The sequence below is a fragment of the Alligator mississippiensis genome, chromosome 1 (assembly GCF_030867095.1).
Source record: "Alligator mississippiensis isolate rAllMis1 chromosome 1, rAllMis1, whole genome shotgun sequence".
In the NCBI taxonomy this organism is placed as follows: domain Eukaryota; kingdom Metazoa; phylum Chordata; order Crocodylia; family Alligatoridae; genus Alligator; species Alligator mississippiensis.
The window spans coordinates 59,894,110-59,919,128 of record NC_081824.1 but is presented as its reverse complement, the minus strand read 5'-3'; the positions used below and the strand labels follow the sequence as shown (position 1 = coordinate 59,919,128).

The 25,019-nt window shown below is 40.3% G+C and overlaps 1 protein-coding gene across 4 annotated transcripts in view; it reads right to left on the bottom strand.

Moving 5' to 3' along the window:
* The window catches only part of ADGRB3 (adhesion G protein-coupled receptor B3), a 733,084-nt gene that overhangs the window by 81,209 nt on the left and 626,856 nt on the right, over window positions 1–25,019 (bottom strand). The gene's annotated exons all lie outside the window — the stretch shown is intronic.

The following is a 25,019-nucleotide window of genomic DNA, read 5'->3' as shown; positions in this document are numbered from 1 at the left end:
AAAAAGTGCATGACTGACTTTAATCTGCAAAAGGTCAAGTACACAAATTACTGTGATCACCACTAGCCTTTCCACTAGGTTTACTTACTGCTTATTTTTAAATAACTTATACGCATTTTTCAACAATAACTCTCTCATATGAACCCACTTTAAAAAAAATTATAGATAAGTGCTATTGAAAGTCACTATTATAACTTTCAATAATGAAATCTTCCCTCTAGTCATAGAAACAGTGTCTTTTACATAGTTGGGGTGAAAGCTTATCCTCTCTAATTTGTCAGTAAAAGACTAGCTCAGAAATAGAGTTAACATTATACTATCCCTAGGAGTCAGGAAAAGTTTAGTTAATCAGAGGAGAAGTGAGGAAGCTTTACCTCTGCTTTTAGGAAAAGGGGCACAACTGTACTCTATCTTCCGTTACATTAACCAGATATGATGCCAGCTAGCAACTGATCTAAGTTCATAAACTAATTTCACATAGGTTATTCAAGAGACATTTGGCAATGTTAGTCACCATTCATCTGGTCTGAACCTGAACAAGTGACCTAGAGGTGCACAGACGTTTAATTCATCATCATTTCTTTGAACAAGGTAGTCCCTTTTTCTTTTAGTTCAAACATGCTTTCTTCGAAAAATTATTCTTTGATTGTAGCACTAGAATCAGAGCAAACAATATTGCCAGACTTCAGAGAAAAATGAATGCAGAAAAGGCGCAATCTTGGATAGATTCTTTTTTCTTTTCTTTATAATGCAAAGGAAAAAAATGAGATAGGAAACAGTGTGGCATTTATATCATTATGTGAAATTACTTCATCTTGCTCTAGCTGAGGTTTGAAGTGCAGCCATATGGAAATTACAGCTCCTATAACAACAGCAGTCCAGGTGCTGGGCAGAGTCAGATCAGACTACAGCCCTATGAATTATAGATTCCTTATAGGATTTATAGTACAGTTCAAGATTCTGGCATGACGCTTCAAAATATCAACAAATTGGAGATGGGTTATCACCAAGACAGTCCCTGATTTCTCTATTCTTTCTAGTAGGTTACGTAGGAGCAACATGACGACTTCACCTCCAGGGTGTACTTGCAAAAGCTGGAGGCAGGAAATGCTTAACAGCAGGTCTGAGACTGTGGAAATCTAATAAAAGAAATCAGACTGAGCCTGTGTTAGCGTGCTAGGGGAAAACTGCAAAACTCCCTTTTTCATTAGTCTTCCTACCATGATGATAGAGATGAAAACTCAGTAGTTTTCACACAGGAGGAAGATTCTACAACAAGGCAGGCATGTAAAAGGCGCATCTACATGAGATATTTACTGCACAGCTGCCTAATTAGCTCCACAGTAAATGTCTCTGCACCTACAAGTGTGCCCCTATTAGGGCACACAAAACCATTAAACTCCAGGGCACGCTAATACTTGTAAACACAAGTACTAGCTTGTTCTGGAGTTTTTTTGTGCATAGCAGCACACGTGTAGGTGCTGCCCAGTTGGCTGGGGCACAGGGTATTTCAGTGCGGGAGCTGCCTGCTGGCTAGCCATGCACTGAAGCACTGTTATTCCCTAGCCAGGCCCTCTCCAGCACACTGAGCCCAGCTGGAGAAGTCCTGGGCTGCTGCCAGCTGGGGCTGTTCCAACCAGGCTCAGTGTGCTACACATAAATAAACTTTGGAGCAATATATCCTAGAGTTATTTGCTCCCAGGTACACATTCAACACGTGCATTAACTGCACATGCAGATGCACCCAAAAAGAGTCAATCTACTCTCTTGTGTTCTTTCCTTCTGATAGGTTGAACCAGGAAGATAAATGTCCTGTAGTAATGACAGCATGAAAGATTGTGATGAGCCAGCCTGGCCATTGGTTAGAATGGTATGAGACAGAAAAGAACTAAAAGTAATTATTAAACAATATTAGCTCATGTGCTGATTTCTGCAAAGAAATTTCAGGGGAAAACAGCACTTTCTGGGTCTTCCTTGCCCTGCTCTGCTTGGTTACCCATATGCCTTCTTAAAGAGCAATGGCAAAGAGGCTAGGCCAATCTGTTGTTGGCCTGATGCATATAGACTGAGGTCATATTTTTTCCTTCTCTACACAATCACTTGGGAAAGAACAGAGCCATTATTATTTGGACAGCATTGACTCTATGTTAGTTACATTATAGATAGCTATGAACACAAGTTTCATGCCCTGAGCTTAAATATATTCTAACTTAGAACAGGAATCCCCTAAGCATTAATATGTTATCATTTCTCTGCTAAGCCCTGATTCTGCTCTTTTTGAGTACAGTCTTCATGCTGAAATATCCATGAATACACCAGATCCCTTCTAGATGGAACAGTGGGAAGGAAGGATGTAGTATACATTTTGACCTGCTTGGAGGAAAGACATAGAATTGCATGTTACTTAAAATGGAACAACAGGATCAGTCACGAAGAGTGCTAGGATTCAAAACAGAAACATGTTTATCTAGGGCTAGGGACAGGCATTATACAGAAACTGGTTTAAGTGATCATAAACTGGCTTAAAACTGTAACAAATTTAACAGATGTTCACTGCACATAAACCCGTTTGAAAATGGCTGAAACCGGTTTGAGATAAACCTGGTTGAATGTAGTATCAGACTTAACTGATTTAGGTCAAGCTGGTTTATGCAATATCTGTCCCAGACCCCTTCCTGGTTTAAGTTAAACCAGAGTCCCCCAACATCTTGGCATGTTCTCTGGGCTGGGCTGGGCGGGGCTCTCTATGCCAGAGAGCTGGGCTGGCCCTTCCCCTCTGCTCCCTGGCTTCGGCTCTGGCAGAGACCTCACACACAGCAGGATCTTCCTCCTGCTCCCCCACTCTCCCTCACCACTCCCTGCTGAAACAGGGATTCCCCCCTCCCCTCTGCCTTACACAGACACCTGTCAGCACTAGCTAGCATACTACATGCTGGCTATGGTCCATGCTGTGGGAGATGGGACAAAGGCAGACAGCACAGTGTCAGCTTAGTTATTTTTGGAGTTAATCAGCAGGTAGCTAGTAACGTCCCACTGTTCCTTTCTTGGAAAAAGTTGTTTAAGAAGAGTTTGAACTAATGAGAGAAGCTTTGGTTTTCTTAATGGGCTGATAAGCACTGAGGTAGGGGTAATAAACACTGTTATTAACTCCCTGATGGGCATGTTCCTGCACTTCTGGAATGAAACGGGAATGTCTATCCACCTCCAAATTGGTTCAAGCATTGCAGCTTAGAGTAACCTGCAAAGATTGAATCAATTCAGGCTCAGGCTTTTTGTATGTCTGTCCCTAGCCTAGGTGGACTACTGGCCATGTCCCTAAAGATGTCTGCCATGGAGATGGGGAAGGTTGTACAACTTTTAATGAAAGGGCTTAATGGAATATGAAAAAAACACCAAGTCCTTCCGGAGGCCTGAAATTCCTGGTAGAGGGAAGAAGGCTATACAATCATATTGGAGAAGTCCATGTTTGTTTTTCAGAAATAAACATGAATAGCAATAAAATGAAAGGAGAAAGGGAAAATTATAAAGCCTTCTTTCTGAACAATTTTCTTGAAATTATTTTATTTTTGTGATCTATGAATTCTTTATGTCAAGAAAGAGGACAATTTTTTAGATGTTTCTCTTTTATGTTGTAACTATTTATCTACTTTTGGACTCCTGGTAGAACAGTGACCACTTGCATATGCATAGGAAAGAGATTAATGTGTATCAGGAAGGTATAATTTGTATTCCCTAAGAAGGATATGAGATCATTGTATGAATGGAATATATAAATCCTAAAGTTGGCCTTTCAGTGATAACCTACAAAAAAGGGAATGTACTTAAATGAAACTATATTTCTATCATTTTGAGTTTGGATAGTGTCTGATCTGTGTCTGATTTAGGCTGCAGTCTCCTTGAAGAATAAACTATTCAGGAAGGAGTTTATAGAGCTGAGCATTCATGGGGCACTGAATGAGTAAATAATATCAATGGTAGTGTAATTCTGAGAGATTCCTTTATAGCAATTTAATTTCAATATTGTCTTCCCCAGGGGAGATTTAATAGAGCTTTGTAAAAACATACATTTCCAATGAAGTCCAGGAATGAGAAGAGCAAGCACATTTATAGAACATTTGATTTTTTTAAAATCACTTAAGGGCACAGAAAGCAGCTAAGTTTATAAAATTGCTGATTTTTCTTTACACCATATATCAAAATGAGGACTTACTGCTTGTGCTTGCTTACCTAAATCTATCATTGCTTAATAAATTACTTATCTATTTTTGATTGCCTCTTGTCATTGATTTTGCTCTGCTTAGTTTTAAGTATGTTATTATTTCCTGACTCTTTCCCTCATTAATATTGCCTTCTCAATCTATGTTAGGAACACTGTTTCCAGGAGATAAATTGTTTTCAAGCCTTCAAGGTGGTAGCACTGCGACAGCTTTATGGTAAGTCCTTGTTACTAATTCTTCTAGAACTAAGACTACAGCAACTTCTGCTTGGTGAGGCTGATGGTTTGCTGCTTTTCTCTCTCTCTTCTGTAATTAACCTTGCTATTCTTAGCTGCTAACTACAAATCTTGTTTCAAGACTCTTGACTATTTTATTTTTCATTTGGATGGCTAGTTATAGGATGGTCTCCTCTCTAGACGTGGTGTATTATTATTGGGTAATATTATTAGTGAGGATGAATTGATTTTTTTTTACATTTATGCTGATGATATGCAACCCAATTGATTAATCAATTGATCTCACTAACCCACATCGACAGATACATTTCAGAATTGCCTTACACGTCTTCTTGTCCTGAATCACAAATCACCTAATACTAAACCTTTAATTAAGAAAATCCAATGTCTTAGCAGATTTGTAGCAGATCTGCTTGTTCCTAAAAGCAATGAATGCATTCTGAGGAAGATAAAATGCTGCTCTACATTTTGACATGTATTACTGTATTATGCCACTCACATGTAACAGATTGGAATATGAGACACAATAGACTACACTGTGAATCTTCAGTGCTGGACAGAGATGAGGGAAAAAATTAAAGGCAAAAGAACCTGCTTTCAGTTCTCGTTTTTTAATGTGCTTGTAGCTAACAAGAAGTTGAATATAAAGACAAGAAGCAGAAGTAGGTTTACTACAAAAAGCAATTACGTTTTAAGAGTAAAAACTAGGAGTCTTACCATAGCAGTTTAATGTGATATTTGTGTCACATCCTCTGAAGTAGCAAATATGCATATATATATAGAGAGAGAGAGGAAGAGGAAGAGGAAGAGGAAGAAGAGAACATCTTTTTGTCACCCCTTTACCCCAGTAAAACCTTGGACGAAGAGCAGGGTGTAGAAAACTCTACAAGGGTTCCTTTGCAGTGTTCCTCCCAAACTGTCACCTCTTTCCCACAGCTGCTCTAAGGAAACGCCACTGCTGATTCACAAAAAAAGTAAGGCAGCTCCTAATGCCTTTTCTTGAGAAGGTTTTCCTTGAGAATCTCTATTTATGAGTATGTCATCTGATTAATCATTGCCCTACTTCCCTATGCAGATCCTCACATGGGCAGAGCCCTACATGAGTCTTGCATTAGGAAGATTGCTGCAACAAAGGCTGCAAACCATGAGGAACCGGGTCTGTATCAAAGTGATAAAGGTCCCTTCCATATCTGCTGTGATGTGACATGATCCGGCCTTGGCATCATCACAGGAAAACTATGCTCTGCATAGGGTAAAATGTGAGTGCATGCAGTGCAAAATTCTAAAACTCTTGGTTCAGAGATGATATCAACATGGCCACCAAATACATCCCTGCAGCACAAATTGCACTAAAAGCAGATGTCTAATTCACTTTAACTGTTCCCTTGGTGGGTTTCAGAATTATTGCTTTCCCTCGTCTACTGAATGCATAAGTTTCATACCTCCTATTCTTACACAAAACACCTCAAATTACTATAACAGGAAGAGACTGGGTAAAAAAAAAAGCTCTTTTGTTTTTGTAGGGTTTTTTTTTTTCTCTGAAAACCTAACACTACTTTTAGTTCAATCAATTTCACCATATTCACTGTATAGTAAATTTACCTTGCTTTTATATGCATCTCCAGCAAAGCAAAGCAACAGACAAGAGAAAAACATTTAAAGAACAGGGACTTTTTATTGTAAACCCACCAAATATGGAAGGAGGACAAAAGGGTAAGGGGTAGTATCAGAACCAACATTTAGAATGAGATATTAAAGTTCTATAGATAAACTGCTGGACTGGGGGATATGAGGCCTGGCTTCTACTCCCAGCTCTGATTTATTGTGGGACTTTGAGAAATTAATTAGTTATTTAGCCTCTCTACAGCTCATGCCAACCCCCAAGTGTAAAAAAGGAATAAAAATTCTGGTCTATAGATGGCAAGTGATTTTATTTATCTGTCTATCTAAAATGCATATTTATTTAGATGAATTGGATTTCAAGTTAACAGTGTCCCTTAAAGATAAGCAAGGAAAGATCAAATTCTCATAATGCATCTATTGTAAAGAAACTTTAGTGAAATGCCAGGAAAAAAGCAAAACAAGGATAAGAAATTATTGCAAAGGTCTTACATTTTTATATAGCAAAATTTCCAGAGGTCCTTTTCTTATGATATGACAGTCAAGCAAATTATATAAAGAAGGAGGAAGGTGGAAAACTTAAAAAAACTGAAATGGGCGAAGAAGTGTTGCTACAGATACTGATTCACACACGATGGAAAGAGCATCACTTATTGTTGATATTGTTATTTCGATTTCTAGTATTCTGGGTTGTTGTAGCAACCAGCCACAGCAGGAGTTTTGGAATCTTCAAAAGAAAAGTAGCAAATCCATGCAGAATATCAGATGTTCATAACAGAGGCTATCTGCCAGTTTAGGTTAAAACTACCATCCAATAACGCAAACCTTAGAAACCAGCTCTAAACTTTTTGGCTCGCTACAGTTCCTTCAATATGTTCCAGCATCATGGAAGTTCTATGGATTGTTATATATAAAACTAAAGAGGAAAACAGGAAAAGAACCCTGTTTTGTCCCTTCACCTTAAAATTGGATTGGAGTCTTTTTTAGGGTAAACCTGTGTTTTTATTTTTTAGTGATTTGAAAAATAAAACATTATTCAGAGGCTTTCTGCACAGATAAATTTCCCAATTTTATGGCAAAAATCCTTGGATGACCTGTTAACATTATGTCCAAGTTTAATGAAGTGACAGACATGAAATAAATCTAAGCTAAATTGAATTAACAGATATATTGAATTTTCCATTTAACTCTGACAGGTCCAAATGACAAGAATAATTGCACACCCCCTTTCTGGTATGCTCTTGCTACATCTATAAGGAATGGCATTTCAATTTATTTTGTGTGTGAAACAAAATCATGTTAGAAGCAGGCTCGATTTGAGTCCTTTGAACCATGGACTGTTCTAGAAAGACAGACATGGTGGGAAAGATAGGCATATACATACTTGAAACAAACAATGCATAATTAAGTTGAATGCTACTCTGCTTCCCAATCTTATCTGCAGTCTATTTCCACATGGAGAGGCTAGGCAATGCCTAATTATGTTTTGTTTAACCTGACCACATGAATGACTACAGGTTAATATGACTTATCTGTTTTGGACATATAAACAATCAGTACTTGTTTATTTTCTACATGAAAACTCTAAAGTAGATAGCATATCTTTATTTTGTAGAAAAGTCATAAAACTCAACATGACTAAAATTGTTGAAAAATTCATGGCTGATTTTGACAAAGTAAATCCCCAACACAATTTAAACTCAGGACCTTAGTATAACTGTTTTTTACTGCTAGAGAGTTCTTTCAGCACAGGAAAACCTATTAAGATAACAGAGCATCATCTACTTCCTACACAAATGTTGAGGTATAGCCCTGATAAAGGGGTGCTTCAGGAGCACCCTTATATTCTAGAGAATTTTGGAAGGGGTTTTTGGATCCCTTGCAGCTGGGTGCAAGTTAGAACCTCTGCTGGTTACAGGATAGATGGGGGAGTAAAGAGGCAAAGTACAGTGGGGCTCAACCTGAGGAGCACTTTTTGCCCAGCATATCTTGCTAATAGTAAAGTGCCTTTGATGCAAACCATGGAGTAGTTACAGAATTCCCCGTCCCCTGCAGTACCCAGAGAGGTCTAGGATGTAATGCAGAAGGAGGAAAATAAGTTAGGGGAACTTGCAATAAGAAGAGTTTTCTAGTTACAATTCAAAACGTGGCTCTTCTTGTTCTTGTGGTCTCACCAGCTGGGAATGAAGCAATGTGATAAATTCTACTGTCTAAAGAAATACTAAAAAAAGAAAAGACCCCTTTTCATTCCCCAGAAAAATGAGCTAATTGGTAAAGAAAAAAATTAGAGAGTCCTATGAAAACTGCAGCAGGAAGGAGACAGCAATATTATCCATAGTGCAAATGGCTGTTAGAGGAGTCTTAATTATGTCAGACTTCGATGGGTCTGCAGAGCTGACCAGTACTAGCTTACTTCTAATTTAAGAGAGAAAGCACAAGAATAACAGCAAATGATATTTACCGTAGGTGATGTTACTGACTATATCTTTTAAATCCTAACTTTCACTGAGAAGGAAGAAAAAGGATACAACAAAGTAAATGATGCTTTTGATGCCTATTTCATGAGACAGAATATTATATATGCAAGAGCCAAAATTGATAGAAGGTTCCAGGAACAAGAGGAAACAGCTGAAGCTTTTATTGCAGCAGTTTCACAGTCTTGCTGAATATTGCAAATATGTAAAACTGAAAGAAAAACTAATAAGAGACTTGATAGTTGTTGGCATAAGAGATACCAAATTATAAGCACAGATTCATTTAGACTCAGTTCTTAAACACTAGCAGAAGTTATAGAACAAATGAGGAAGCATGAAGCAGCGCTGTTTGCAGCAGACAGGGCTAAGCTTGGTGCTTGGCTGGTACAGACCCATCTCCTGTGAGCAGTGCTGCAGCATGTGTCCATCCCCCAGGTGCCTGGCCTGCAATGAAGGTGCACAGGGGTCGGTATAAGTTTACCCCGTTTTTCTGATCCAAAAAGTTAGGTCAACTTCTACAACGGATTTACGAAATTCCTAACTTTTTGCATCAGAAAAATGGGGTCGCCTTATACACTGTGCCAACCTATACACCATGAAATATGGTAAATCTTAGACACTATACAACAGCATGCACAATAAAAGAACTACTAAGAAACAATGGTAGTAGCAGATACATCTTCATACTATCTAGGAACAATGTTCACACACGTGCACAGACAGAGAGAGAAAAAAAAAGTTGTACTCATATTGAAAAGCTTCACAAACCCATGCCGTAATACAGTCAAGAGAAAAAAGAATGTCTAGCAATCATTTGGCTCTGTAAAAACCTCAGTGCATTTTTTGGCTTGGTTTTTAACGCAGAGAGAGATCACAAGCCCTTAATGTCATTACTGAATGCAATACCACCAGATGATATTTCACCTAGCAGTCAACAATTTCAGCTTCAACTAATAGCATTTTTTGACATTGGACAAATACCAAGGGAACCACTCAGACCCTCTGTTTAGACCCCTGACTAAGCAGACACCAATGGAAGGAGAAAAGGTTATAGATAGGGATGTTAAAGTTTTCGTTGGCTTTGCTTTGGCAAGAATCCCAGCATCTGCCAGTTGATTGCAGCAAATTGGAGATGAGTAACTAAAGGATGAGTCTTGTCAGAAGCTGATTTAGTTCTGCCAAAGAGGGGTAGGATCAAGGGACTCAAGTTCCAATAGGCCTACAAACATATTGGGAAGACTTAAATAACTGATCCTTACAAGACTGACACCCTGCTTCGGAAAATATAACATTTTAAAATGCATTTGATACTTTAGAACAATTTGATCTCCAAACCTTCCAAGGGACAGCAAAATACAAGCAAGTGCAGGGCACAAGCACAGCAATCTGTTTGGTTTTCCACTAAAAAAGTAGTCAAATTCATACTCTACAGGCAGGATATGAGTAAGTAAGGGACAAGAGAACCAACCCCAAAACAGAACTGTCAGAATAATTTTTCTGTGCAAAGCTGCCTGACAGACCTTGGCAACAGATAGCACAGATTTGTATTTATGGAAAGGACACACAGGCATTTTTTAAATTGATTACTTCTCCTGATATATTGATTTGCTTACACTTATGCAACAATCTTCTGTACACCTTATCCAAAAACTGAAGTCAATATCTGCAAGACATGGATTTCCTGAAGTCCTTGTATCAGATAACGGTCCTCCATTTCCTTTTAAACCAGTGGTCTCCAACCTTTTTATGGTGAAGATCATTTTTTGTAAGTAAAGGGCACCCCAGGATCTACCACCCCTGCTGCACCCTAGTTGATTTCACTATGTCAGAGGCTTCATGATTGGGAGCAGTAGGACGCACATAGCTGGGCTAAGATAAGCCCCCTGCTGCCTGGGCTGCGCTGGGTGAGTGGGGTCAGAGCCCTGGTTGGTGACCACTGTTTTAAACAGAGGAACTTTACAGAACTTTGATTTTTTTAAAGTTTAACATTCTACATTAGCTTCCTAGCAATGAGGACATAGAGACAGCAGTGCCGTCTTTATGGACACTTCTCCAAAAGTCACTGAAACCCATATATAGCACTGGAGGTACACCAGTCAACGCTGCATCTATATTCTTTCTAGCAGAACTTTTAATGGGAAGAAGATTATGGATGCCTTTGCTTCTGGTAATGATGCAATTTAAGCATATATGGCATACGCTGAATAAATTTTGCAAATGGAAAGCTGAACTAAAAATTTTACAGCAACAAAACATCAGTGTTTGGTGCAGTGCTGAACCACTACCTGAACATAATGGAGACTTCAAGGTGACTTCTCTGGAGAAACTGGGCTGACCTTCACAATCCCCCAACACAGTAAGGGGATTTCTGGGCATGCTTGCAAGATATAAACTGCAGCTCCAAGAACTCTACAAGGAAAACTCAACTGAACTGAGTGGAAAACTGATCAATCCCTCTAGTATTCACTAAGGATTAATTATGTAGAATCAGATGACTAATACAATAATAGTGTAAATAGTTTATATGATTTGAAGTTCATTTTGAATTGGATTATACTATGTGTAATAATAGTTTAAGTTTATTATCAAGAAAAGGAGATAGGGAGACACAGAGTTCCTGGATTTCCACATTTATCAGAAGGACTCAAGATATTTTGCTGAGGAAAGGTAATAATAATAAGGAAAACTTCTTGAAAATGAGTTCTCATTGCAATGCAAAGTGTGGCTCTGTTTGTCTGTGTTCACATTATGAAAACACAATGTGATGGGAAGCATGATCCAAAGGCTGGGTACTAATCTGAAACACAGGTGATAGAATTCAGTTCTCTGCTTTGCTTGCCATTCACTTCCTGAGTGGGATCAAGGAAGTCTCTTAATACCAGATTCAAAGGGGTTTAAGTGCAGATAGGTTCTTAATGTTTTGAAATGCTTAGGTACTTAATATCTATTGAAATCTGTCAGTTGAATCTGCATTTATAGATTCCATTAAAATTTGGCTTTTAATCCACCGGCAGATCTAACATTTTGCAAAAGGAAGTGCAGATGGTTTGGCATGTCATCACATATAACAGCACATATTTTTCTCCAGTTAAAAAGATACTAGAAACTTTACTAATAAGCTAGGGGTCCGGGGCTATATTATTCAGTCTAAGATTAAAGCAAAAACAAATATAACTTTATTGGAACATGCATTAATTTTCTGTATTCATATATTATGTACACAAACTAAAACAAACTAGCAAAATAATCAGAAGATGTTTCATTAGTCATGTTATTCAAATCATATGTATATCTCTTTTTTAGATTAATTATATAAAATCTAGCCATTTTAAGCATCTTGACAATGCATCCAATGCTTCACTGAAAGTTATTTCTTCACCTGAGTTAATGGTTTTTTAACTAGAGTTAAAAACAGTCTGCAGGGCAGTCACATAGAAGCTACATTACCAGGAGCAGCTAACACACAGAAGAAACGCAGACAAAAGGATAGCTTGACTAGCGGAACATCAAGACCTTTAAAAAAGAGATGATCATTAATACTTATGGAATGAAGAGTTTAGAAGGAATCTGGTAGATATATGATGAGCCATGAAGTCAATTGTCTCATCCCTGCTGGAATGGAAATACTGCTGTCACTGCAAGGAATTTGATTTTAAACTTTGGGTAGACCAGGAATCAAAAAGAGGGGTACAGTTGCATCCCTGGATCTGCCCCTTTGTGAATTTCATTGCCCCTCTACTGCCCTCCCCCCCACTATAAAAAGGAGATAACTCCAATTCCCTCTCTCACTGGGGTAGTGAAGATAAACACTGAAAAGACTGTGGAACACACAGATATGGTGTTGGGGGTCACAGATTACTTAGACAGATGCTATGAATTATGATTCTAAATGAATTATGATGTGCCTTTTAAAATAGAAGGGATCCAATACTTAAATGAAGTGCATTACTTAATTCACAACACAAAGTCCTTACATGGCAAATTACACAAAACCAGACTCGATAGTCTTTGTTTTCTTTCCTAAATGAGCTGCAACAAAATATTGTTCCTAACTTTGGGCTGTATATCTTAATATATGTCACTTATTTATGAGACGTCTCTCCCCTGATTACCCATTGTATTCAGTTTTGCATAAACAGCAGTGCTCATGCTTTAACTTGGCTTTGCAACACTAATGTAGCTCTCACAGAAAAGTATATATGTGTTTGTTTTTTATAATGGCTGCTGTTTCTTACAGTAACCCTGGTAGAGCTTTTCAATCTAATTCACCACTACCCTGCTCCTTGTATAGGTACTTACACTTATATAAAATGTGTGTGAAGTGGGTGTAAAATTTTAACACTCTGGTTTGGCTGCTTTCTGCACAGGTATAAATGATTACAAAAAAGCCTGGCAGCAGAGAATCCAACTTTTCTATTTAAGGCTTTTAAAATAATTTTATGTCAATTTATTCAGAACACATTACTCCCTAATAAAAAGTACTGGAGGTCCACAATGCATTTGGCAGATGCCTGCCGATTAACTAGAGTTTTTCTTCACAATTATGTGGGAATGCTGTCATACTAAATGGAGGTTAAGCACTTAGCAAAATCTGTAGAGTGAATTCCTGCAGTTTGCTACTCTTCGCTACCTTTGATACTGTACAAAAGGTTTTGAGGTACCACTACTGAAGCAATTAACTTGGATGGTATGCAAAGGTGTGTTGACCTTTCCTATTAAAACCTTCATTATTCTTTTTAGTCAATAAAGGCAGAACAAAAAGCTTATGTTACAGCAGGGAAAATGGGGTAAATATTAGGAAAAAGCTTCTTGACAACAGAACAAGCTTTCAAATGATATAATTGAATTAGCATTATTCAAGATTGGACATTGCTTCCACAGGTGATGGTTTAGAATTAATGAGACCAGTTCTAGTGTAGAGTGATGGAGATGATGTCAAATTTAAGAGGAAAATTAAGGAAGTATTTTTCAAGCAGATTTTTTTTTTCAATTCTCTATGGCTAAATTGCACTTAAAAGGCATTGCAAACTGAAAGATTTTACACGTTTGAAAGATATTGCCTGCATCTGAAATGGAGATCACTTCTGGAGTTGGTAATCCCTCTCAAAAATGAGAGTGGTTAAATCCAGCTAGAATAAATACTACCGATATGTATAACATTGAGCAATGGGAGTTGGTGAATGATATAATTTAGTAAACAGACTGTATATTTCATTACTTTATTAAGAATCTTACAAATCACTTGTCACAAAACACTAAGAAGTTTGAGTCTTCAGTCTAGTCATCACTAGGTGCCTCTATACAAGGTTCTAACTACACAGTAGCCAAATAATACTGATCAGTAGCACATCCAGGACTGTCCCTGGGTGGTGCAAATCGGGGTGACCCTGCAGATAGTGCTATCCCTGGGCGGCGCTTTGGGGGCCCTGCAGATAGTGCTGTACAGGCCCTGCTGTGGCTGCTGTGTGCTGCTGGCTAGACACTCTGGCTGCTCCCCCCCCCCCACTCCGTGTTCTGGCCACTCGTCGCCCACCTCCCCCGCTTGCCACCCCTGGTCCTGCATGGGCAGATATGCCCCAGGCCCTGCACACCCCTAGGGATTGCTTTGAGCACATCACAGCATGGACAGTGCTAATATGCTACTGTGAATATTGTTAGGCTACTGTGCAGTAGCATCAAGAAAAAAGGCATTCACTAGTGCTATTGCACAGTAACTCCAGTTACTGTGCATTTATTTGGTACTTGATTATACAAGTACGAAATAAATGTGTGGTAACTACTGTGCAGTAGCATCTCACATAGACACACCCAGTAATTATACTTTTATCTTTTGCTGTACATTTATTCTGCTACTATGTGCAGTCATCCCAGATCCATGGACAGGGATGAGTCTTAAATCCCATCTCTCCTTGAAACTTAAATGCCTTTCTCTGGGCTCCAGTGAGGCACCTGCCTTAAACTGGGATTCATAGCTAGATGAGCAGGATGTAGAAGACTTGGGTTGAACTCCCTCCTGTGTCTAAAGGGAACTGAACTCCCTCCTATGTCTGAAGTGAGTTGAATCTATGTCTCCCATCCCCCAATATTGATGCTGTTTCATTTGCAGGGAGTGAGATAGCATGATTCTATAGCCTAGTGGTTAAGGTAATCAAAGATGAGGGGGAAGTCTTGGTTTCAATTTCTGCTCCAATGAAAATTTAAAATGAAATAGTGTAATATTCAATGAACAGGGACTAGGACAAGCATCTTTCCCCTTCCATGTGAATGCCTGAACCATTAAGCTACCAAGTCATGTTTATTCACTGGCTGCATATACATGTTCAAATGATCTGAGAGAATTCTCCCAGGTTTGTTTCCCAGTAGAAAAACTTATCTGGAAGTGCCTGAACAGACAGCTGAATGCTGAGCCACCAAAGAGCAGAGAGCATACAGTGCTGATGCTGTGCAGCGGGGTACCCCTGTGCACACATAGATTCATAGATTCATAGATCTCAGCACGCTCAAAGTTTAACTTAACTTTGTTTGTTCTTGGGTTATTTTTCGCCCGGAACAGCCATTTTTACTCTGGGAGCAAAAACCTGAACATCTGTATAGTTGTGGTTTCTACTGGGAGAGCAGAGGAGAAACTGAATGTCTGTACGTGGACACTGACTTATGTATATTAAATATTCCCATGAAGAGTGCAACAGTTTCAAGAGGATGGCACTATTTACAAGTCTCCTGTTCTCTAGGAGTAATAGGCCTGAGTTTGAATGTCCTCTGCCAGAATACAGTTTTGAACATGGTCTGCCACATCTTTGGTGAGTGTTCTAGTTTTTAGCTAAGGGGAGAGGTGTCTCATCCTCTGGATGTGTTGTGTCTAGTCCCCAGTCAATTTGATTTGCTCTGTGAAAGGCCTGCTGGATAGAGTCCAAGAGGTGAGAGAGGAGAAGGAATGCCCATCTTATGAATTCAAACTGCGTGAGGTGAGTCATTTTGCTGCTCAGCACTGTCAAGAGAGATGTTTCTAGGCATGCCCAGGGCAGCTCTGTAGATGCTTTGGGAACTTTAATGCCAGAAACTGATGTGCCTACATACTTCAGATGTCTCCAGTGATATGTAGTAGCTAAATAGTGGTTGAGGATAGACCTGTGTGAAGCAGCTAATATTTGCTTTGAATTCGGATTTGACTAATTCTGGGGACAGTGATTTGAGTCAGTGATTCAAATCACTGTCTCGAATTGATTCAGCCAAATGTGATTTGGAGATTCGCCTGCTGCTGAATCAGCCAAATCTCCAAATCAAATAGGTCCCATCCCCAGGCTGCTCTCTCAGCCCCGTAAATGGCTGCCCTGCCCAGCCCCAGCCCCTGGCTCTTAAAAAAAAAAAAAAAGCCCTGCACTCACTGGCTCCTGCCTGGCGGAGCTGGGGGGGGGGCAGGGTAATCGCTGCTGCCCCCCGCTGCCCCACACTGTGTGGGGGGCTCTGCCATGAGCCCTATCCCCTGGCCACTTCCCCTCTCCCCCCATGGCTGCCCTGCCCGGCCCCAGCATCCCAGCTCTTTAAAGAAAAAAAAGCCCCGCACTCATCGGCTCCTTCTGGGCGGGAGGGTGGGCATTCCTGCTGCACCCCACTGCCCCACAGTGCCTGGGGGCAGTCTGCCACAAGCCTCCAGAAGCCCTGGTAGCTGCTTCAGGAGCTGGTGGGTGCAGGGATTTATTTATTTTTTTAAAGAACTGGGAGCTGGAGCGGGCAGGGCAGCCGTGGTGGGTCTGAGAGAGTGGGCAGGGGATGGGGCTCATGGTAGAGCCCCCCACACAGCACAGGGAAGTGGGGGACAGCGTGGATCCCTCCACCCCTGCTGGCAGGAGCCAGTGAGTGTGGGGCTTTTTTTTTAAGAGCCAGGAGCTGGGGCCAATGGGAGAGCGAGTGGGGGTCAGGAGGCACTCAAAGGGGCTGGGGGAGCAGGCAGGGGATAGGGCCTGGCAGGGGTCCCCCCATGTTCTCCTCCTCCCTCTTCCAGCCCCTCCCCGCCCCCCATTCACCAGCACAGAGTCCGGGTTCAGGTCCCTGCAGCAGCGTATGGGGACTGCCTGAATCTCTAAAGCTCTCTGCATCTTTTCCGAATTGATTCAGAGAGCTTCGAGTTGATTCAGACCCTTTTATTCATCTCCCAATTTGATTCAGATTCAGAGATTTGGCTGCTGAATCAGACTGAATCTCCTCCAAATTGAATCAGCACCTGAAGCTTCGCATAGCCTTAGTTAAGGATATACGTTCCATCTCAAGTGGCTAATCAATCCCTTTGTGTATTTAGCACTTAACTCCTATTTGCATCTTCAGTGTCTACATACCCTTGAAAATCTGGCACAAAGCCACTTTTGAAAATGTGACTTAACTTTCTAATCTTTAGCCAATTTTCAAAATTTTACACAGGATATCTTTTCTTTTCTCCCAGTTTAAGGATAGACAGTAATTGTTTCAAACTAGGGCACTGCAAGTATGTAATTCATGGCACAATTTTTTATTTATAACATGCAGCAATATTACTTGAACTCAGTTACTGGTCTAGGAACTTCACACTTTAAAACACATTATTCTGTGATAATGAAATAATTTTTCATGCAGAGTAATTGTAAATACATCCTCTTTTTAAAAACAAAGTGCAGGATAGCTCACTCAACAAGAAAATCTAAACTGATGAAAGTCACATGGTTATTTCTACTTTTGGATATTTTATGCTGTTATTATTCCATTGTTACTTCTGGTGGGATTTCTTTTGCTTTTTTTCAGATTTTTATATTCTCTTTTCCTCATTCTGTCTGGTTCAGAAAATGTAGACTATATGTAAGCTCCTTCAGACAACAAAAATTGAAGTCTGGCTTTGGGTATTTTTATAGCTATATTTTTTTGATGTTTAATAATGCTTAAATATATCTATTGAATTCTGTTAGCCTTTTGCATAACATTATTTTAAATTAAATTTTAGATTCTTGTGTGATCTTTCATAATTAAATTTGATTTAATTTCCCAGTTTTTATCTAACTTCTATTATTGTACTCTTTCCTTTTTATGGCTATAATTTGTTTCTGAACAGATTCTCCTTTATTGCCACTTTTCCTCCTGTCATCCTTTTAGCTTCACAATCTTCAGGCATTTGCCTTTATCACCCAAAAACAACCTTGAGGATGTGCCAAAGAGCTCTCTGTTCCCTAATGCAGGGATTAAAGAAGTGCAGAATGAGGGCATTTAGATATCCATCTACTGCTCCAGTCCTAGCAGTCGTATTCACCCCTATGCAACTTCCGGCACCCAATGGGCATGTCTACACATGCATTAATGCAGTGTAGGTACTGCACATTAAGTTTAGTACCTGTAATAACACATACTAACTGAATGCACAGTAACCAGTGCCAGCATATGGCTTTTAAGTGATACTAATGCACAGTAGACTAATTCTACTGCACATTAGTGCAATAGCATGGCTTTTGCCATGATGTGTAAATGTGCAGTAGGATTAGTCTACTGCGCATTTACCAGTTCATGTAGATGCACCCAATATGTCTCATACAATAACTGTGACCATAAGCAACACATTCCTAGAACTGCAATGGAAAGACAACGTGTGCTTTAACCCTAATCTTCTGCCAACAGAGTTTGAGGCTTGCATCTTACTGGTGCTGCTAGCTCCCCCCTATTCCTTGTCAGAGTATTGAGTTTGCATTGGCTTCATGAGTGATGGATAACATATAATTATGTTGAAAGCCAAGTGGCTATGTTGTGCCTCTGTTTGTTTTAATGAGAACCTGTTCTCTTTTTTGTTCTTATTCTTGCATTTGTCCCTGGATAAGTTGTGGCCATGTTTGCCCCAGAACAAAAATGTGCCATGATTGGCATGTACACATATCATCCATTCTAATCAGGGTTCAGTGAGTGGCTGAATGCAGTGCTGCTTTCCTGCTGCCATTTCAATGATGCAGCCCTAAGATAACTATAGATGTACTTTGCAGTATCATGGGATAAACTGTTACTACCTCTTATTTGGGAAACTTTTTTAGGATTGATGCCAAGACACTGGACATAGACATTCTTGTCTCTTCTCATTTGAATCTCTGTACCCCATATGGTTGTCATCACATCATCTTGGACTTCTTTCACTTCCTTGTTTGCTTACTTTGGGTAGACACTTAAGTTATCATAAGTGGATACAGACACTCTTGCATTTTGTCCCAGGATAAAATGGTTTATCTAGGTATAAATGTGACATCTGTTTGCAAACTGTCTGTCACTAGTAAAATACTGAACCTCTGCATGAAACTCTTTTAGTACTTTTTAAACATATTTCATAAGGAAGAACTTTGGATTTCATTCAGCCAATGGTAATATTTTAAAAGGGGATCTGAATACTCTATATAATACTGAATTTTTTCCTAAAAGCTTAGAGTTGAAGAACACAATAATTCTAATTATTTTCTATTTGTACAAAAGTGAATCCAGAATGAAAACGAGATCCACGCACAAGGAATTTATAATAATCCTACAAACTGAGTGCAGCACGTTATTTAAGTGAAACCCTACCTCTAGTTCCATTCTTAATTGTGGCCTTATATTAGGACTTAAGAGATATTTTTGTTCTTCTCAAAACATATAGTTCTACTTTACTGAACAAGGTTTAATTAATCTTTGGTCCATTTATGAATACAATCTAGATACGGAGTTGGTAAAACAAATAAACAAACAAACATACATGCAATATTTAGGCCTTGTAGGTGCTCTTTGGGGAATCATTTTTTCCACCTTAAATATATTTCAGGCTACCAATGCTACTAAGTAGCTGTTAAATCCTACTATGACTTTCCATTGCACCAAACTGTTATGTTGTGCAAGATCTCATATTACACAGTGGGCATGTCTACATGCTTCAAGTGCAGGAGACTAATTTTACTGCACATTAGTATGGCGGGCAAAATCCATGTTAATGTGCTAATGCGCAGTAGATTTAGTCTAATGTTAATTTATGTCACAAAAGACCATTTGTTTGTGCTAATGGGCAGTAGCGCCGATTACAGTGCATTAAGTTAGTACCTGTCATAATAGGTACTAAACTTAATGTGCTGTAATTCGCATACACCTACCCACTGATAATCATTTATAACTCAGATACTGCATGAAGCAGACCTCTCTCTGTCAGATGCACTGGCTCCGAGTGATTTCCAAATACATGATATAAGGAGAAAAACAAAATAAAGAAAAGTCCTCAGTTAAAAGCCCATCAGAGTTGAAATTCTCCTGGAACGTGTTGGGCAGCTGGAGAAATTTTAAATGATATTTCAGTTTGTATCTGCAAGCATTGGGTGACTGCCAAAAGGAAAGTCATCAGAAGATGGCTCTATTTCTGAAGCCCCTGGTGTTTTTAATGATTCTGAGTTAATATAGATAGATCAGCCTAACTAGGAAAAAGTAATATATACATATGAGGAATACTGTGCTCTCCAGAAAAATCAAATATATGAGTGATACCTTTCTAAACAGGAACTTTTCTAGAGGGATGAATTATGGGACAGTTGGGCTCGTTCATCTCTATTCCCTATTCTGTCGAGAAGAGTACGAAATTGGACAGCTCTGAACTTGGGAGCACTGTGACACAGTGTAGCACCAGCTCCTACCATGCTGATTGTGGCAGTGTGTCCAGCCACTGCTGCAACATTGGCTGCTTTTGTGACCTTCCTAAAAAGGCAGTGCCAGGGGCTGTTGCCCCTGTCACCCCCTCAGTTATGCTACTGGTGAAAACATAGAATATGTGATTTATGAAGAGCCAGTCTTGCAGTTTTGGGGAGATAGATCAGCTTTTCACTGGGCTATCGGATGGCAAACCCTTAATTAATCCATCACAAAGCAATTGGAATTGGTAGGTGAAGGAATTTACTCAGTCCGGAACAAAGCTGTTGGAGGTTGGATAGTTCTCTGACCCTATAGATATAACAAAGGACATAAATTACTATAACAGAATACATTTCAAGCAGAGGCATGAGGAGCTTGAAGTCAAAAGTTCACAAAAAAATCATAGAGATTTGCATAAAGTATGGCAATCATCACAAGCCAAGACAACCTCTGGCATTTGGAAAAAGATGCAAGAATTACAAGGGATTGTATCACTTCCCAGGAATTTGCAAGTACTAACAGCGTGCATGAGCAAAGAGGACTATTACTTTAGTAGAACTGTTCATCGATTCAACTGACTACATTGCAGCAGAAGATGGATAGTTTGTCAGCCTGACGGAAACTGGAACCTGTATGAAGTTGGATGCAGCTAATCTGGTGCCAGAAATGGCATTAGCACTGAAAGCAGAATATAATTAGATGAATCTTAGGGCTGATAGTTTTCTACTTCCATATTTCCACTAACAAATTGGAAAAGATAATATTTGTAAATTGCTATAGAAACAGGTACCCAGGCTGTCAAGTCCTTAGTTTCATTTAAAAGGGTGCACTCATAAGAGATGCAAGGCCCTAGAGAGTTGAGGGAGCTCCAAGGAAGCTCTCAGCAGAATAAATAGAGATAAATGAGCCTCTAGGAAAGTTCCTTACATCAGCAGGACTGTAGTAGGTGCTCCTAGAGAAGCAGAACACATGTTTGTGCATGTTCACCACCCCTTTGGGAGAGCCTCAGCCTGCCACTTGGGTTGGTTTCAGCACTACAGGCAGATAAAACAATTTTTTGGTGGTGCAGATGGTACTAGGATCTACAGAGATGGCATTTTGATCTGGGAAAAAATTATGGTTCTGAGCAGCTTTGACGCTTGAGTTGGAGCTGCTGGACTAAAACTATACATTTTTGCATACTAGAAATAACTGGGGAAAAAGATGGAGGAAAAAATGTTAACACAGCAAGGTATACAGGCTAAATCTATTACCAACGTATAGTTGAGATGCCTGAATCCAAGGATGATGGACAAAATGGCTGAACCAGAACTAACAGACTGCCTGAAACTTGCAGTGCTATGCAACGTCAAGGAGGCTGTGTCTACACGAGAGGCTGACTGCAGAGTAGCCTGATACTACTGTGCAGTAGTATTAGGCTACTGCAGAGTCAGCAGCACAAAAAAGATGTTTGTTGATGCTATTGTGCAGTCATTTAGTACATGTATAAACAAGCAGTCATTGTCTCATGTAGATACAGCCAGAGCGTCTCAGGTAACTGAACCTTATTAGTAATTTTTTATATATTTAAAAAAAAAAGTGTTAATGCTGATTGATAATGGTTAGCACTAGTTGGCTGGGAAGGAAGGGAGTAGTGACTACACCTTTAAGGGACTTGCACAGAAACCCCTTGCAATCAGTTGTATCATGTAGAGCAGGGGTGGGCAACACGCGTCCTGTGGGCAGCAGGGAGGGAGGCGAGGGCGCGGTGGAGCTGCAGCTGGGCGGAAGCGGGAGCGCAGAGTGGAGCCTGCGCGCAAAGGGAGAGCGGAGCTCAGCTGGGCAGGGTGTGCATGAGGGTGGCGGTATAGGGACCTGCCCCTTGGCGTGCAGCCCCTGCTGCCTCGTAGCAGCAGCGGGAGGCGTGCTCATGCCTGGCACAGGCACCGGGTGATGCCTGCCCTATCGCCGGGGCTCAGCGCCACTGCCCGCAGCTCCAGCACTCGCAGCACGTGAAGCCCCGCACTGGAGCCTGCCGCTTCCCCCGCTTCTTGCTGCGCAGGTCTTTGCGCTCGGCTGGGAGTGGAGGGAGCCCCGCCTCCTGCTTCCCAGCGGCCAGTGCGGGCTGGAGGTGCGCGGTAAGAGGGAGCCCTGGGCATAGAGGTGGCCGTGCGGCTGCGCTCCTCGCCCCCAGCCTGTCACAAGGGCTCCGTGCAGCGTGCCTGCGCCCCCCATTGTAGCAGGGAAGCCCCGTACTGGACTCGGCGGGGGCGCGGGGGCTTCTCCCCTGCAATGCTGGAGCTGCGGCGATAGGGCAGGGGCCGCGCCCTACCTCACGGGTTCCCCACACTACCCAGGGTAGCTGGCGGGCGGGGGGCGGGCTGTGAGTTGAGGGAGCTCCAATCCACCTCCCAGCCCCGGCCAGTCAGAGCAGGCGACAGCTCTGCGCTGCCGCTCTCCCCGCTATTGCCCCCAACATTGACAACTCCACCGCCATATGAGAAATTAACCCTCGAGGGAACCCAGCTTCCCTAAAGTGCTCTGCTTTACAACCGCGTCTTAATCCAAGACCTCGTTTGGCCAGGGTAATGGCAACTGGCCATTTTAAAAGCACTCTGCATCCATGCACCTAAGTCAGGGCTGTAGAGCACTTTCAGGGGCCTGAGCACATGAAAAATGTAACTTATATAATCACTCTGTGTCAAAAAAACACTTCAGCATTTAAGAAAACTATTGACACTTGTTCCACTCATTCAGTTAGATTGCTGTGAGTCTAGGTTGCTTTCTTCTCCAAATGACATTTTCCTTTGTCATGCTAATTAATTGGCACACTGATACTTGTACAGGAAGAGAACTTTGAACAATCTGTATGTGGCACCTTTATTTGTATATACAATGGGAATCTCAAAGAGCATGTTGGTCTTACAACTCCAGTAAATGCTTTTCATTCGTTTCTTTAAAAATCAGTAACTTCCTACTACATTTGGAGGAACAGTCAGAAAAAATAGTTACTTGAGCAAATTCTGGGATTGCAGTTGTGGCTGGGACTTTTAGGGGTGGACATTCTCTTCAGACACAATGGGGTCTACTGCAAGAGAAGAGAGTTGAGATGTGCAAAATAGCATATTTATACCTGAGTCTTTTAGAACTCGTAGAAGCTGTGAATGGTGATGATATTACTTTCCACAGTGTGCACACTGAATTTTCTCAAAACGGGAGAAGTATCATTTTTACCAAGATCAGGAATACAATACTCTGCGGTAAATGCTCTCAAAAGTACTTTGTGTAGGTAATACATACTTATTAAAGCACAGACAGCCTGACTTTAAAATAGATTTTCTGGAAGGGTATATAATGCCATAGATTTGTTTCAGGTTGGCCTTCCAGCAGTGTCCTCTGTAATTCAAGACTTTTCTCATGGATTAGTTAGACATAAACTTGACATTTATGGAAAATATCCAAGCAGTACCTAAAAAATGACGGTTTTGTGCAAAGAATTGTATAAGAATATTTTCTCTTAAAAACGTCTGAACATTTTATTCTCCATTGCTATTACACCTGGAAAGGAACATGCAAACCTAGGTAAAACATCTAGATTGATATTTTTACTGATCAGCTTTGAGTGGAGGAAAACTAGAAATAGCCTGGCTGAGTTTTTTAAAAATTGCTCCTCTTCAAGCTTCTCAACCTCACCTGCTGCTATGGACCCTTTCAGTAATTTCTTTTAAACAAAATGTTAGTTCAGTCTTTAATACTGAACATCCTTGGCAACTGTGTGACTTGATTCTTTTGCTGACTCTCCCTTTGATTCCTGCATCGAGGTACTGAGCCCTGCTGGGTCACAATGGCACAATCAACTTGTTAAACTCACAGTAAGGTAGGGAAGAATGGTATCTACTGTCAGAGAAATCCAGTATTTGCCGCTGACACACTAGCAACAGCCAAAATAAGGGAGAAGGCAGGAGCTGGAGATTTATGGTTTTTTATTTTGCATTTAATTTATTAATAAAGGTGAGCTCCAGGAAATGAGTGAGCTTTTATTCAACAAACATATGCTGACTGTCTCAAATTCTGTCTCCGGCTCAGAATCTTAAATTGTCACTTCTTTTAAACTGCAATCAGAATCTAATAACCAGTTTGTCCTTTCTCTCTTTACTTTTATTTAAAATATGTTTTTGTCTTTTAAATTTTTTTCAAATACTATTTTAAATTTAAGCACATGTGTAATTTTCATTGTGGTGCCAAGGGATATTACTCAGTCATTTTCACTCATATTAAATGGGTTTACAAAGCCATTGATCACCCTGAAAATGTCCTGTGTTTGCACAAAACAGAGCTGTTTCATTGTCAGAAAAAATGGCAAAAGACCTTGCTACACGATGAAGTGCATGTTGGCTGTAACTGTGCATTTCCATTTTACTGATGGCTTTTTGACATTTGAGTGAAGATTATTACCTACAAAGGCAGGAAATTGCTGTAAGAGCTCAAGACAGGCAAGAGCTGGGTGGGCCTTGTTCAAGCTTTGCCATAATCAGCTTCAGTGGACCATATATTTGGCTTTCTTGAGCTGCCAATCACTTTATAGAGGTATCGGCTTTCTGGATATGGATGTGGTTAGAACTTCTAACCTAAGATGTTTTCTGGCAAATAATAGTTTGTGCATATATCTTGTTCCTAATGTTTTCATCCCAAGCATGTGTCCATACTCTTTGAGACTAGCAGGAATGGGTGTGTAATTTTTCTTTTTCTATTACCTTGCATTTTTAAAAGACTCTGGCGAGATTCTCAGCAGGCATCAAATCAACATAATTGTACTAAAGTCAGTGGAGTCCCTACTTAACACCTGCTGAGAA